The 16,647-nt window shown below is 32.6% G+C and overlaps 1 protein-coding gene and 1 non-coding gene across 5 annotated transcripts in view; one reads left to right on the top strand and one right to left on the bottom strand.

Annotated features, from left to right (window-relative positions):
• The window catches only part of LOC123693809, a 48,649-nt gene that overhangs the window by 7,264 nt on the left and 24,738 nt on the right, over positions 1–16,647 (top strand). The gene's annotated exons all lie outside the window — the stretch shown is intronic.
• Trnad-guc lies at positions 9,413–9,484 on the bottom strand. The gene has a single exon. It is a non-coding gene; the product is annotated as a tRNA-Asp (tRNA).

Raw genomic sequence — 16,647 nt, 5'->3', positions numbered from 1 at the left:
TACCATTCGGATAGAATTATGGAAGCGGCAAGTATCTCTACATTACACCTAATTGCAATTATGCAAAAAAGGAATAAGAACCTCTTTCTTTACATAGTGAAGATAGTTCAATAGCGAGCAGCAAATCCTTATCCATTACATTCAAAGTATAGCTAAATGTTCAGCCCTTTATCGAGACATTTATATTTGGATTTTATTTAATCTAATGATAAAAAGTTAAGAATTATTTCGGTCAAGCATTGGAGGTCTCAATTTAATGTATAATTTTCTTTCTCACACCAAGTACCCAGTCTGAACAGAACAATAGATCATTTTAAAAGCTTTATCTCTTGCGTTTGGCATTTTGGCGCCCATTACTATCTAGCACCTGGACCACTCCTCATCTATACGTAAGTGCTCCCAGCAAGCGATTTCGAAAACAAATCTCTCTATATAGTATTGAGAGATTCTTTATTCTAATGTGAAAGTATTCAATCTCTGTTGAACAGTTTACGATAAAATGTGCGATACAAAAAAAATCACCCCAGTCAGTGTTATTGTTTTACCCAGAAGCCAGGGCGGATAGCAAAAACTAAATCTATTAGATACTTAGGTTAGGGACAATCTGTATCATCGTTGATGTATCGTATAATGTCTTCCAATTTGTGAAGCCCATTCACTTAACTATTAGCCTTCGTCGATTGCGGTTCTTTTGAATGCGTCCATCGGGAACTGGGTCGGTATCGACAAACATTTATTTACGTGTTAAGTATTTGACCTCGTATCTCGATCACTAAATAATTTTGCGAAGTGATGACTGCGGTATATAATATATGTATATATTACTGATTGATACATTTACATTTTGGATAAATATATTAAAACAAAACAAATAATTTTGAAATATTCATCCTTATGTAAACCATTTCAACACTAACACTTTTTTTTTTAAGTTCAAGAAAATCATTTTCAATTAGATATTTGAAACAGGGTCAACTTCGGAAACTGGAAAACGAAACAGCCAAAAGAATTAATGAAACAACGTACGGTCACCTAACGGTCGTCTCTAACTGCTGCCAATACATTTCAACTTGTTGTTACCATTCAGACCCAATTTTTAAAGGGAATCCTGAACTTTACCCTGCAGAACTTTGATTTTCATACAGACATAGAAGGCGTGGATTATAAGGGTCCCCTTATTTGATTCAGACATAGCAAGCGTCGATTGTTAAGCCCCCTTAGTTGATTATGGCGGTAACCCAGAAGCCAGCATATTTCGGTCAACGCGTAGCACAGGTATTCAACGCTATTATGCTGAACGACTTTTAGGTATCTTCTTTACATATTGAGAACAATGAGAAAAGGGTTCATTCATAATCAGTTTTAAAACAGGATATGGGAACGTTCATATTCAAGATAGAGGCATTTGAAAAAAAGTTACCCATATTTGTTTAGCCCAATTTATAGGCATGTGTCTCTTTGTATAACGTAATCAAACTTCATTTGTAAGATGTATGTATAATTAATGATTTTAATTACAGTCATGTTTGATATTAAGCAGCAACTGAAATCATTCAGGAGATGCACTTGATTAAACCCAATTTACAAACTGACTGATGCATTAGGTCTCTACAATACCTTTGCATAATTGAAATTAGAAATTTAATGATTTTACCACTATTATTTACACATGTATTGAAGTAAATATCTATATCTTGTGTTTACAAAAAATGCTTTTACATATAATAGGAAGTAAGTAAGTAGTAGGTAATTAATATTGAAGATTATAAAAAAAACGTAATTTTATTATTTTGTTACTTATTGATATATGATTTCTTCTAGTCCTTATAAAGATATTTATTAGGATTTATCGATGAAGTAACAGAATATAGGAGACCGTCTCCTGGATTTAATTTATAAAATTATATAGACATTCGTTATGTGATAATTATAAAAACAAGAGAAACCGCTCATTCATTATGAAATGTTCCTTTTATTTAAAATTATTGTTGAGAAAAATGACTCAGCCAGGTTTATTTAGAACGGAATGCCTAAGCCCTGTTTGCATTAATTATCAGTTTAATTTCATTGCACGGCAGTGGTAATGATGCTAAATCATGATTATATCGCACTAATCTCACGAAAACGTCAGGGTGTATTCATATTTTATACAAAATTTTGCAATTTTAAATAGGGTCTGATGAATATTCAAACGCAAGTCATGTTTAAAAGAGCTCCAACTTATCATAACAAGAAAAATTGGAGCAAAAACTGTTTGAATACTAAAATTGTTTTCAGCTCTCCTTTCAGATACGCTTTTTGGGCGAGCCGAGTGTCGGAACTTGGAACGGGATCGCCAAACACATTTTTTATGGCCGGGTTCGACAGCCAGTGGCAACACAAGTCTCGTTACTTTATTTGAGAACACTTGAATCTTGCGGTATCTTGATATTGTAAGACGCTACGCCTAAAGATATCAGGTTTTGATTCTTTTAAAAATAAAAATAATTTCCAAAAATGAATCTTTATTTTTTGTGTTTTATGCACTGCATGTTGTTTAAATTATTCACACTATACTTTTATGCGGTCTTCCGTCTTAGGTAGAATTAATTAAACTTAAAATGAACTAAAAACAATTAACTGAACCTGCCACCACTGATTAACATCGCAATAAATACAGAAAGTGCAGAACCATTAAACTCGTTCTACAAAGTTAATCGTGTGTAATTAATAACAATAAACATGTTTCACTCCGTCATTCCAAAGAAAAGTGCAAGTCAGCCATAGCAACATACCCGTAGGTAGATGTATCTACAAGTCGAACGCGGTAAAGGTGGAGCTCTACCACACCCCTAAAAAGTTTTCTATAGATTAAACTTAATCGTTTGTGTCAGTTAATTCATTACGACTTATCCTTTTTCCCGTGATGAAGAAAGAACGTTGAATGTTTGTTGGCTATTCTTCCGCAAACGGGGCATTAGTTGAATATTGTTGGATAATTCATTATGAAAAATTACCTTTCATTAATAACACAATGATTCACGTTTTCAGCAGTGCTTTTTCCTTTAATGGTTTCAAGCAGTGTCTAAAATTGAACTTGAATTCTAACACCTTTTGAACCACAACTTTTTTAATTTGATCTTGTATTTACTGTTCAGTAGGTACATTGTATATTGTTTCTAGGACTCCATTGACGTCGCATCTTTATTTTTTTCATACATAATTTTCTGTACATGGAATTATGGATTATAAATATTTTCGTAAATTGGCTAATGCAATTGTAAATATGCCAGTATACTATCATATTCCAGTTTTTGACTTCGTTTCAGTTCATCGTACGATTTGCCAATACCAGAAATGTTCTCAAGAACCGGAATAATTCCTTTAACAGGCTTCACTCAAACGGAAAGTCTGTCCAATTTCTCGAAAGTATTGGACAGGAATTGTGTTCAGTAACACTTCGGCCGAGCAGCTGTAAGTAGCACAAGTATACAAAAGTATTCTCTCTCGCACTGAGGATAACAGAACACCGTTGTTTCGACGGAAATTTTCACTTGAACTAAATTGAATTATGTTAAGGCCATCCGGCTGATTTTATATGTTATATATAATAATAGACTGGAAAATAAGGACGCATCGATTTTATTTTAATATGTTTCGTGGGAATCTCCTGTGATTAATTTTAATCAAAATTTTCGGTGAACTTCGAAAGAAATCACGCAATAATAATTAAAATAATTCCTACTAGCGGTTAAAACGAATTATCTACATAAAATTATTTAATCATTGTTTTTGCTGCTCGATTTGGAATCTTTTTGGAATACATCATAATTAATATTTTTTTAACTTAAAAAGTTGAATAAACAGTCTGTTCATCACCAACATCTCCTATCAGGTACAGGCGTCATGTTCAGTTAATAAACAGTCTATAAATAAAATACATCAAATAACCTCTAAAAAATAAATAAAATAAAATATTCCCAGGGTCAGTAATTAGAAAACTTCAACAACACCTTGACACACACGATTTAATTTGCTGTAAACAAGTCGTACATACTTTAATAATATTACAGAAATGTAGTATATTAAAATGAAGTCTCCGCTTGAAATGATTGCGCTCATTAATATGTATATAGGATTCTGAACATACTGTTTTTAAATAATAGGTGTCTTCTTCGATGGCTCTATATCCGCTATCGTACTACTTTTCTCTTCGCTATCAATGATTATTATAAATACATAAATAGTAGATAATAATACTTTCACTTGTTAATACACGTGAAAGTAATATTTACAGTAATCTTAAAATTTAAATACGAGCATATAAGCATGTATTGTAACATATAAAAGTACCTACCTAATACAATAAAAATCAGACATCTACATATATGACAATTAAGAAAATGATCATTTTATAATTATTTAACCTAACATTAACGTTTATAATTACTGATGTATAAAATACTCATCATCATTATATTAAACCGCAAACGCTTTGATAAGAGCACCCATAACCTCTAAGTATGAAATGAACAATTTCATCTCAGCCAAGTTCATATTTTATATATAACAGTAGTATACGTTATATATAACTCGGGCTTATCGAGTAAGGTCGGTAGGCCCACAAATTAGCGACAGGAATCAATGTTACCACGATTTCGTATTCCGCACGCGTGGCGGAGGGAATGGCATCAGAAAATCAAATTATTGGTTGCTATATATACTTCAGTGAAAATAAGCTGTGTTGTTTCCAGGCGCTTTGATTCTTAAAACACACACTGTTATTTATATACAGCCGGTATACTTATACGAATTTCTTAATAATTGTAAGTAATATGAGGTGAGTTTTCTTTTTGTGAAATATCTTTTCGTTATAATATGTTTCGCTACACGGATTGCGATCTTAAAAATCGATTTTGTCATACTCATGTACGAAATAAAATGATAATGCGCATATTTTGTAGAGAATAAAGATATTTCCATTGAAATATTTATTTAAATAGCATCGTGATTTTAAAAAAAGTTATATAAACATCTCACGGTTAAACTTGTACTCACTCCGTATAAGATTATACGATATTTTTCCTAAGTCTATTCTAGCCTTTGACGAAAATGTTGCTATGATACTTAAGTATGTTAACCGCCGCGTTGCTATCTTTGACGTAAGAGCTTCATCCAATCAAGTTGTTTAAATCTGCTGAACGGAGACCTTGATTTCCCGAGTCAATGTTAGTGCCAATTCTAAAATTAATTCCGAATTTTCTCTCTATATTTCTAATTTGATTTATGAATTAAAAGCAGCTGCAACCGTTGTAGATATTTTGCATTTCTATCACAGCCTAGGGCAAAGTTTTCCACACGTTAGATACACGTGGAAAATTCTGCCCTAAATTTTTCTATATATGTATAAATATAGGCTCTCTTAGCCTACATAAAAAACGCCAACTTTTATGCGTCGAAATATGGTCGCAATTGAAACAAACGTATCCTGACAATAGTTACTGGTTTCATGGAAAGCATCAATTTTTTATTTTCTGAACAACTCTCACCCAACAAGCTCACACACTCGTAAAGTTACTGACCAAATGTGATATACTTTTTTTAACCAAAATTATATGCGCCATATATGAAAGAATAAGTTTGCGAAAATTTTATTGAAAAAAATTTTTTAAATTTTCTCCGTTCACAATCCATTTTGTGCAATCACATTTTTATTTCATGCGATTGTATACGGTAAGTCTTCGAGCGAATAAAGCAACACATTCCTTGATGGTATTTGTGTCGCAATCAAGATAAGAAATACTTCCACATGATATTAGTAGGTGTCTGCGCTCGCGTGACCGCCTGTCGATCGGAAAAGCTTATCGCGAGACCGCCCAGCGTTACAACTTACATGTTTACAACACGTACAACTCAACTTTATTGCTCCAGCTAAATGTCTTTCTCCATTTTGTTTCTTCGACTTAACTGTATGTCGAGAGCAAACGATATTACGGTTTTATAGCCGATTTTATACTATTTATCTACTTCGCTTTGTTAGCGCTTTTTAAGATTTTTTCCGAGGCATTTTCTCTTCAACATAACTTCAACTTCTTCTTCAGCTTTAATTTTTAATTAAAACGTGCGTCGGTTTCCAGTTTAAAAATAAGAAAATTGCAAACACGTAGTTTGCATAAAGCCTAAGAAAATACAATTTGAGTTTTAGGCATAAAATCTAAAAGCCGCACGGGGAACGACGGTGTAGGTGTAGGAATACGGGTTGATGCAACGAAGGTAGGCAATCCTATTAATCGCTTCCCCTCAGTGAGAAAGCGAAGTTCCTTCTCCCTAGAGCACTAAATGTGTGGTACACATTTTAATATTTAATCATATACCAGTGTGGGACGAGAAATGAGGAAACGAGGACGCATTTTGAATCGCACACAAATTGTGTGACGCGTCTAGGGAGAGACAGGTGCGTAAAGGTAGCGAGAACGGGAAACTCGACCCAACAGACATTTTTAAAAGATGAGAGAAATAAAATGTGAAGTGATATTGAAGATACTTATATGAAAGCTTTGATATTTAATTTTTAAAATAGGTCAGCGAATGACAATAGCTTCGATTATTTTCAATGATTAAACTTTTCGCTTTCTTCGTTGTTACCTAACATTATTATTTTATTGAAATGATACCTACTTATAGCCGGGTTAATAACCAAAATACGATATGCTACAAAAATGGAATTCTATTCCAAACACAGATATTTTTTTAATTAGGTCAATTTGGGGCACTATTCGACTAGATTGTGTGTAGCCTAACATAGCAAATATGAAGTATAAACATTACTATTATTTATATTGTTTGGTTTTTATGGCATTCAAATGCTTTACAAATATAAATTTATAAAGAATAGAAAAAATTCGATCACGAGGCGGGACTTGAACCCGCATCCTTCGCGCCATTCCGGGGCGGATGCCTAACCAACTCAGCCACTCGTGACCCGCCTGAGCAATCGAATTTATTCTATCCTTTCAGTTTTATGTGTCTTAAGGGACACACCGCGCGCCATCTATTGAGATGATTTAACAACCATCTCAACCAATATGAAGCACTTTTCAGTGAATACAATATTGTAACGATGGAACACGACCTTTTCTTGAATTTATGTTGTTTGGTTTTTATGGCATTCAAATGCTTTACAAATATAAATTTATAAAGAATAGAAAAAATTCGATCACGAGGCGGGACTTGAACCCGCATCCTTCGCGCCATTCCGGGGCGGATGCCTAACCAACTCAGCCACTCGTACTCATATAAATTCAAGAAAAGGTCGTGTTCCATCGTTACAATATTGTATTCACTGAAAAGTGCTTCATATTGGTTGAGATGGTTGTTAAATCATCTCAATAGATGGCGCGCGGTGTGTCCCTTAAGACACATAAAACTGAAAGGATAGAATAAATTCGATTGCTCAGGCGGGTCACGAGTGGCTGAGTTGGTTAGGCATCCGCCCCGGAATGGCGCGAAGGATGCGGGTTCAAGTCCCGCCTCGTGATCGAATTTTTTCTATTCTTTATAAATTTATATTACTATTATTTTTAAACTTCCACGCGTAATGTTTGTCGATGAGATCATTGAAAAAAATGAAAATAGGACAGATATATTTCCGGAAAATTGCTAGGTGGGTATAACCTAAAAAAGAAAAGTGTTTGCAACATGGAAATTGTGACAATTTCATATTGCAGCCTTAGGGAATTTATTCTATCTCGTTGACAATGTTCATCTTTCCAGATACTTGAGGTGCCGACGCAAGTAGTGAATAGTGAATAACAATGAAATCTTCACTAGGGAGCGTGAAATGGAATTATTATGGTGTTTCATTTAATATCCGTTTATACTTGGGAAATAAAAATGTCTCGCTGTCACTTCTTTTTCTTGTGATGTTCTTTTTTACAAAAAGTTGTTCTATTTTCCGAAGTTTTAATGAAAGTTGTTGAAATTGTTTGGTGTACAATAACTTAGTGTCATTGAATTGTGAACTAATTAGGTTTTGAACGACATTGTTTGAACCTACGCATATAGATTATGCATTTTCACAGTCCAATGATCAGCATGATAAGTGGCTTTGAATTTTGGATGAGCCAAAAGTCCCAAGTCACCAGATAACGGTTAGATTTCGTACGAACTCCGTAGATATGAACTCATTCATGCAGCGACGCCTGAGGCTGAGGTATATTCCTGAGGTATGTGACATGTACAGATATTTGCATAATGTTCGTTGCGATTTATGGGGAATTGCTTAACTTACATTACACGGAAATAGACAAGGGAGAAAAGATTAAGCTAAGCATGAACTAGACTATAATTTTTTACATAAGTAGGTTATGATATAAAATCATTAAAGCGATATTATTGCGTATTTATTTTTAATTTTATAACTTAGATTAGAAAACTGTTATGTGCCTGCTTAGTGTGCCTATATATTTTTTTTTTTTTGTATATCTTAAATATTAAAATCTTCAAAAGAACCTAACCTTATTAATAAATATACAAAACGACTAGCTTCTAGACTTCGGCATGAAAATTTTAAGAATTTTGAATTTGTCTGAACTGATTTCTTCTTATCTCATTCTAGTCGAGCCTTAATACTGTTATCAATATGATAATGAATACCTAAGGCATGCGGCCAATTTTGAGCAAAATTCTGAATAATCTAATCTTCAGTATTTAAATTAACATATCTCGATTATAACTAACTTTATAAGTGCTTAATCTCTTATCTCATATAAGTATATGCGGCAACAACTTCAATAATATAATTGCCAAATTGCTGAAATTTTTTAGTAGTTTGTAAATAAAAAGCTATTTAAACGCCGTCATAGAGCAAAGGCTAAATAACACTTAATATATGCGATCTTGCAAGTTGCAACAGAGTTGGTTTATGCTTTAAAGTTTATTTTAGTATAATATAAAATGTCTCGTAGCTGATAAATGTCAGGCAAGTAGGTCAGGCGAGGTGTAAACAGGAACGTAGAAGTTAAACTAGATTATTAGTTCAATAGCTTGTAAAATCTTGGTCTGTTAGACTTTGTTCAACTATGGGGAAGCTAGGCTGGCAGTGATATATTATAGGTGGAATAAATAAATATCATTGCTGTTGTGAATTTGCATGCTCTATTTATTGTGATTGTGATTTTTACTCTTTAATTATAACAAAATGTATTCTATAATAAAATCCAATTATACATATATATACAAAACTACTAAAATTATTTTCCAGTATTATGGACTATGGAATACTTTTTTTGTACCTATTAAAATGATTTCATAGCACACTAGACAATGTATTTTAATTATTTGGCCGTATTCAACTATTTGCATATAGTTATCAAATATAAAAAATAGCTAAAAGTATAAAGTAAATACATAGTATGAGTAAAAATAAAAAGATCTCTCCGGCGGGGAATCGAACCCCGGTCTCCCGCGTGACAGGCGGGGATACTTACCACTATACTACCGAAGACGTGAGAGATGTTTGCGAATTTACATTTCATATTAAAATACTTTTTCGACTATCTTAAGTCATGCTATCATATTTTGTGCTACAATGACAATACAAAACATATAAACAATTTTTTATCTATTCATTACTGCTAAATAACACAAATAACACAGTCAAGTAAATTATAAACTACTGGCGGTCCGCCCCGGCTTCGCCCGTTTTCTCTCCATAAGAACCATCCTCGTACTTCAAGAAATGTAATAAAAAAAGAATTAACGAAATCGGTTTAGTTGTTCTCGAGTTATGCGCTTACCAACACATTTTGCGATTCATTTTTATTATAAACTATTACTACTTATTATTACAATCTAGACTTATTTATTTGTTCTGGATTTACCATAATAGCCTTGTTATACTAGCCGAAAGGTAAACTTATAAAGAAGCTAGAAAAGCACAGTTTTTTCCAGACTGTAAAAAGCTCGGAATCATATTTTGCTCCGAGATAAATCGGTCAGTGCAACATTGACATCGGATTTCACTTTATAAGCGATTGATTGTTGTTAAAGAGAGATATTTGACTCGATTTAAATATGTACGTAGATGCTAAAACAAATTACATATAATATGTATATAGCAGAAAGAGCAAGAAGAACGTGAAATAGTTGCAACACTAATGTGTAGTACTTTATCAGCCTTTTAAATACATATAAGTAGTTAGGTATAAGTACAGTTTTAGTTGTTCAAGAACATCGCATGTAGTATTTCGCTCGAAAGTAGGTAGTTATTTATTCGTGAAGTAGATACGGTGTTAGATCACCAAACATCGAGATAGCGCGAATTATATTTCATAGTTCATACACTGTTACACAGGCCGCGATATTGAAACATCTCTGTCTAATAGTAGTATGTGTATATTCTATTAATATTATATATGCGAAAGTTTGTAAGGATGGATGGATGAATGGACGTTTGTTTCTCTTTCACGCAAATACTACTGAACCGATTACAATGAAATTAGTTTGTAGGTAGTTGAAGACCCAGAACAGGACATGGCTACTTTTTTCTATAAACCCACAGGCACGGGAACTAGGCGAATTTTTATTTGAAAACACGGGGGAAGCCGCGGGCGGAAATCTAGTACCTACCTAATAAATAATTGTCGGTTTGAATTGTCGCATTTTAGGTGATAAGTCACCACTCACGTGAAAAATATTATATTACAAACAATTATTTAATTATCAACAATTTATTACGGCATAGGTACACTAACAAACTTTCGAAATATTTCTGTGCTAATTTCAACGTCTTAAACACTACCTCTATAACCACCACTGTAATAAGTTATTTTCGCAACTGTCTAACATTTCCCGAGAGATATTCACTGTTTTGTGGTTATTATATTTTACTATGCGGTAGTAGTTCTTTTTCGTTATTAGGAAATATGTTCATTTTAATGTGCAGTACGTACCTAGGTACTTGTTTTTATTACCTCCTTAAGGAAATCTTGAAATTTTAAGCTGTGTGGAATCTTTGAACATAAGATAAAACTATTATGATTCTGCTCAACTGAGCTAAAAGTTTTTAACTTTTAGTTAGTGCTTGTTCAAGCTTAAAATTGAGTTAAGTCTAAGAAACGGTTTTGTGTCGTTACGTACACGTAGATTATCTAATAAAGATTTTATAATGAAGCTATGTATAAAAATAATATCATATTGTTTTTGTCATATTCAGATCTATAATAAAATATTTAATTTTTGTGGTGTGTACAGATAACATGAAAATAAGTTTCATAACTGTAACCCTGGTTTCTAATGTGCAGCTCTAAGACTACAATCACAGTGAAAAGAACTATATTTTTCAAAAACCATTGAAATTAGGAAAACCGTATGAGCATATCTATATCATATATATAATAGGTAGCCACAGATAACCTGTATTATAACAAAAATCTCCGAACATATAAATATATGTAAAACAAAGATTTTTCGCTTTACATAGCAGTTTCCATTCCAGGTACGCAACATTATTCAAAGTGTTCTATCATTTTGGGATCAGTTAAAATAAGTAATAAAACTAGAAGTTTTCAACTTGCCTCGACCCGGAATAAATCTTTTCGCTGAAATCTCCAAAGGGAAGCCTCTGGCTACTGTATCGGTTAGATCTAATGAAACTTTCCAAAACCTCCCCCGTGACGTGGATAGGGTCGCAAATAAAAATCGAATTCGGAAAATCGTGTGGTTTTATACGATTTTATTACGGCAAAGAAAAAAGATTTTAATAGTTAGTATTTAATATATTAAAAAGTTCGCCTAATTTTTCCTATGATATTTTTTTTAATTTTACTTTTAGCGAATAAATGAACACACACGTAACCTATTTAGATATTAAAAATATAGCTACAAGACTAGTCCCAAGAGCCTTTAACCTTTCCCAATTTCTTAATAAACAGAATAAAATGTTTTCGTCTGGACCCACAATCACATAGGAAAAAATTAAATCGTTTATAAATTTTACATTGCAATAGACCAGCATACTAACACAACATTAAAAGCATTAATTAAAGGAGAATTTACGGCATTGTTGTCCAAGTCCAAGTAAATAAGAGGGAGAGCATTTAAAACTTCACAAGGGATTCTAGAGTGACATGAAGGCTTTATTTGATATTCATATGGCACGCGCGCCTAATTGTTTTGTTACGGTAAGCCGGTAAGCTCAGTTGATCACTGAATTCCGGGAAAATTATTACAAGTCAGTGTGCGTCAGTTTATTTTTGGACAGTGTGGGAGTACATGATTAAATTATTGTACTTTACTATATCACTCTTACGCCGTATACGCATCAGTTGTCTTGGAGATTCGTTCTTTTGGAATAAAAATAGACGTAATGCAATTAGAAGGTTTTTCAGGTATTTTGTAGCCTTTTTCCCACATAAAACAGAGTGTAGGAAATAGACCTTAATATTATTAGGTAAAATATGCAATTAAATTCAACACAATGTTATGAATATTTGTTAATCATAGTTATGCAAATAATTGTATTCAATGAATGATTTTATGTTTAATTAACTAATCATTTTAGAAGAATATTAAGTTTTTAAATATAAGCAATATAATATTGATAATACTGTAATGAAATAAAGAAGAAAGGGTAAAATTCTACGATTTGGTTCGTATTCTTATCCGATTTTAGGTAGCATGATCGACGATGTAATGTAAATGGGTCGCGATAAAAATCAATATTAATTATGAATGAATTACGATGTCATAAAGTCAAGGTCGTATCTTTGCGATCAGTAACCCGAATGGGAACTACGCAAACTTAACTATAGTGATGAATGGAGAAATAAATAATCTTATATATAAAAATGAATCGCAAAATGTGTTGGTAAGCGCATAACTCGAGAACGGCTGAACCGATGTCGTTAATTCTTTTTTTATAGTATTCCTTGAAGTACGAGGATGGTTCTTATAGAGAGAAAACGTAAACATGTACCACGGGCGAAGCCGGGGCGGACAGCTAGTTTTAGATATAAAAATTAAGACAATTAAACTTTTATGCAAGCAATGATATGTGTTAAAACCTGAAAACAAACAAAATATTTGATATTTCTTAATTTCATCCAAAACCTTGTAAACCGTTCTCTAACTTTACGGGATCACGGGAAAATCTTCCAAAGCAATTTGAAGTGACATATTCATGACCACTGTCACCCTTTGCCCCAAAATATATGCACTGCCGTGGATCCCTTAGATCTTATAGTAGTTTAAGATATGCCTATGTTTCCTTAACTAAAGTTATATTGTTCCTACATTTTAACATCGTTTAACGTGATTAAATCACTAATGAGCACACTTTAAACTGAATATCGATAACACAACGGTGTTCGGTCACTGATTTATTCATGGAGGAGTAATTAACTTTTTAATTAATGTTATGATATTACAGTTCAATGTTTTTAAAACTGTATGTTTATGAGTTTAATGAAAACACCATATTAAATTATTATACAATTTTTGATCGAAAATTAATACATTTTAGTTAACGTACAAAATACACGTCGAATAATAAACACGGCCTGCGGCTCTTCAACTTATTCAGTATAAATAAAATACATACAAACAGATTATGCTAAAAAATATTATTGTGATATTCCAATGTGACATTCGGACATGAAAACAGCATTTCAAGCCTTTAGATACATTTCTATTCCACAGCCAAAACGTTTTCCGCTTGACTGTTTAGTTAAATATAAATAGTGAGGTTTCAAAACAAAGCACAACCCCGTTTTGAGCTGGCAGAGATTTGACTTCTGCCTCGTGTTGTTTGCACAGTCCGCGCAATCAGTGCTCGGTCATTCGCCACTCGGCATACATATAAAATAGGCCCGACGTCAACTTGTATTGACACAAGCCTACTTCGTGGTCAAACTTTCCTCTTCCAATGCTTACGATTGAGAAAATTGCGTTGTGACGAATAACGCAAAAAACATGTAAACAAATCTATAAGAATGTTAATACTTGAATATTAAACAATGAAGTTTTGAAACAATTTACTGCATTGAATCTTCAGGAAAAGTGGCACTTCTGATGCTGAGCAACGCTTTTTACAAGATATACAGAGATATACCTACACAATAACAATGCACGATGCATATAAGAGAGAAATCGATCCACTTATGCTTGATATTGCCACTAATTCAAAAAAGTTGATTTTTTTGGAGAAAGAATAGCAGAAAAATTCTGTCCAAATTAAAAAAAACCATCATTTTAATTTTTGAAAAGAAATTTACAATCGTATTATTAACGCTATTCGCAATTCTAATTAGTGTCAAGGGTGGATTTGTAAGCCCTTATTTATGTGCTTCTTTTATTAATGTATGGTATTCATTTTCAATGGTTTGGCGATATTTTCAACTTTAAGTTTGTTTTTCGTTGTATAAAAATAGATTATTAATTTTCAATAAAAATCAATATAAATAAGCAAAAGGTATAAATAATATGGGGGGAAGCTGGACTTTTAAAACACCTATCGATATCATTCATTCAGACATACCAGACTCTAAACTATTGCTACAAAGTCTAAATAACTCTAATGTTCCATCTATGTCTTTAAACTACCGAAGCGATCTTTTAGAAATTTGCAAGGGATATAAATTGCTCACATTACGGAGAAAGACATAGACTGATTCGTAAACGAGTCTAGAGTAAAACTATCCAAAAACTTCTGCTTACACTTGAAAATTCAGTAGTGCTAGTGTCTAGATAAACATGATTTTATATCACTGAAAATTTAAACACACCGTTATATTAGTTGTTGAATATTTTTTGCGAACGTCCGCGTCAGCATAATATACGTAACCGCAATGCTCTATGAAACTGACTTGTTCAGAATTTATTTATGGTATGTAAATTGCATATTTTAATCTGGTTGATCTGGATTACAATCAAATTCACGTTACTATAATATTATCAATATATTCAATAGCTATAATATAAACTAAGTACGTAGAAATTCTTGTAAAGTGAATGCACCTAATTTAAATAAATAAATAAATAAATAAATACACTTTATTTAGCACCAAATAAAAACAGACAATATAACAAGAAGAAAAAGACAATATAATGTAAAGCCAATAAGGCGGCCTTGTCGCTAATTTAGGTACTTTTCTTATTATTTGACCCATATGACAAAATAAGGTATTTATATATTTTGTTATTTAGGATATACCTTCTTACATAAATTATATTTGTTTCTAAATATAAATAAAAACAATTGTGTTTAACTTCGTTATGATTGATGCCGTCTTTATGTCGGATTATCGTCTTAGTTTGCATTTGGCAGAAACGACACAACAGCGAAATAAACCGTTCCTAACGTTTCAATAAAAGTGCAATTTAGCAACATTTAGGTTATGTAGAGATATAATGTCGCACATTTTTATGCTTTTTGGCATCCGTATATCTGGTTGTTTTTATTTTTTTCTTCTGAGCTGAATATGTTATGTTTTAAAAATTAATATTTTTAACGCAGTCTTACGTATGTGTCTATGTTTATTAAAACAGACTTACTTACTATAAAATAACTTCGAACTAAATGACAAAAGTAAATCCAAACGCCGTAATGATACGCCATAACTCTCTAAGTGCTCAGCTAAAGTGGGCAGGAAGATGAATACGGAAATTTATCAGAGCTCTACTCAAAGAAGCTAGAAAGGTTCTCGTAATTTACCTGCCGGAACTAATTTTAGGAGCTGCTATATACAAAATTATCATATTTACGATTTTTTGTCCAAAATGTGCAATCAAACACTGTCGATATTTTGTATCTGCTAGAATATTTGAAACAATAGGATCGAAGGTACTCTCTCGAGATTAATTCTAAATTCTTCAATCCCAATACACACGTCGTCCTAGTAAAACAAAAAAAAATTGGAACCGGAGCAAATTGAGATCAATGGCATGATATTTCGATTTCCGATAGTTTTTTTTTAGTAAAACTTCTGACATCTCTGTTATGAATTTTCTTTATACTGGGTGCAACATTCCTGTTCATATTTTGCACTTAAAAATGTAATGCAATGTAAAGAGGCAGAAGTTTTGAGGAAAAGTGACTTTTCTACTAAAATTGCGAGATAATAATGTTCTGCAGCTAAAGTTTCACATTGTGAAGCAAATAAAAACATAATAATCTGTGGGGGCCAGGGCTAACTATAACTTATAAGTGACTGAGCCAGCAGGGTTTGCGTAATTTTGATTTGTTTTTACGTATAGACGTACATCATCTCAACCACGTCATCTTTAGGTATCTCATTTTATTTACCACCGGGCATTGTGTCTGTTCTATATATTATATTGAATTTCTATAACGTAATAACAACAGTGCTCTACAACTCTTATCTACTAATCGCTTAAAAAATGGTAGAACATAATATTAGCATTGCCCAGATTCAGATAACGGCGCAATTTAAAACTAAACACAAATATTGCCAAAAATTAAATATTAAATAACCATTAAGAAGTTCGTGTTACAAAGTTGTTAAATATATAGCATTATATAGTGTCATAACACGACTGTTTCGTGTTAATTGTAGTTAATTAATTTTGCGCGGAAGGGGCGAGACCGGCGTCCCAAAGGATGTGGTATCGTTTTAGGCCTCCGTTGGGCTTGTCGCATTACACATAACA

The sequence above is a fragment of the Colias croceus genome, chromosome 8 (assembly GCF_905220415.1).
Source record: "Colias croceus chromosome 8, ilColCroc2.1".
Classification (NCBI taxonomy): domain Eukaryota; kingdom Metazoa; phylum Arthropoda; class Insecta; order Lepidoptera; family Pieridae; genus Colias; species Colias croceus.
Note: the sequence above shows the minus strand (reverse complement) of the source record. Positions and strands in the feature narration are given on the sequence as shown.